Raw genomic sequence first — 865 nt, forward strand, 5'->3', positions numbered from 1 at the left:
AGATCATCGGTCGTCCAAAGCGTGAAATATACGCTTGTGTAGATTATAGGTTATAGATTAGAATTTAGCATGATTGTAACGAATCATACAACCAATATGTGAAGAAAAAATTTATTATTCAATGGTTAGAATAAATTTTCAAACTCGTGAAAAAAATGGATGTAAGTGTAACGCGAGATAGGCGAATTAAACGAATCTCCTTTTCATTCTCATTCATTTTTCTTTCTCACCCGACAAAAAAAGTTTCACGTTTCACGCTTAACGCGTGAAAAAATATTATTTATTAAATTTTTCATCCTCTATCTTCCAAAAAATAAATCATCTCTTTACTCTACTTCGACTCAAATTTATTTTTAAACAGATATGTTTATTACATAACAAATATTATATTTGTAAAATTTTTTCTCCAAACTTGATCATTTCTATTTTAATTTCAAATGAAAAATTCATCGATGAAAATCACAAATTAACACGTTCCATAAATCATCATCTATAATAACAAGGATGATATACATAATCTGAATTCTAAAATGGTTAAAAAATAATAACAAGATATAAGAGAAAACCAAAAAAAGAAAAAAGAATTAAAATCTTTATTAAAATCCATTATCGTCGATTTTTCGCACAGCTCGAAATCATTCTGACAGATTTGAGCGCGAAATTCCCTTGTTTAAAGTACATTCTACGACCCCAATACGCGCCATATTTGAACACAGCCGGCACGGTTCTCCTCGGATGGCTGATAGTGTCCTGGATCTCATACGTAAGCCATATATCGTCGATACATTCTCCTCTCCTTTTTTATCATCAGTTTCAATTATTTCGTCCACCTTTGTTTTTTATCAAAAAAAAAAAAAAAAAAAAA

This window comes from Apis dorsata, unplaced genomic scaffold (genome assembly GCF_000469605.1).
Source record: "Apis dorsata unplaced genomic scaffold, Apis dorsata 1.3 scaffold_73, whole genome shotgun sequence".
Taxonomy (NCBI): domain Eukaryota; kingdom Metazoa; phylum Arthropoda; class Insecta; order Hymenoptera; family Apidae; genus Apis; species Apis dorsata.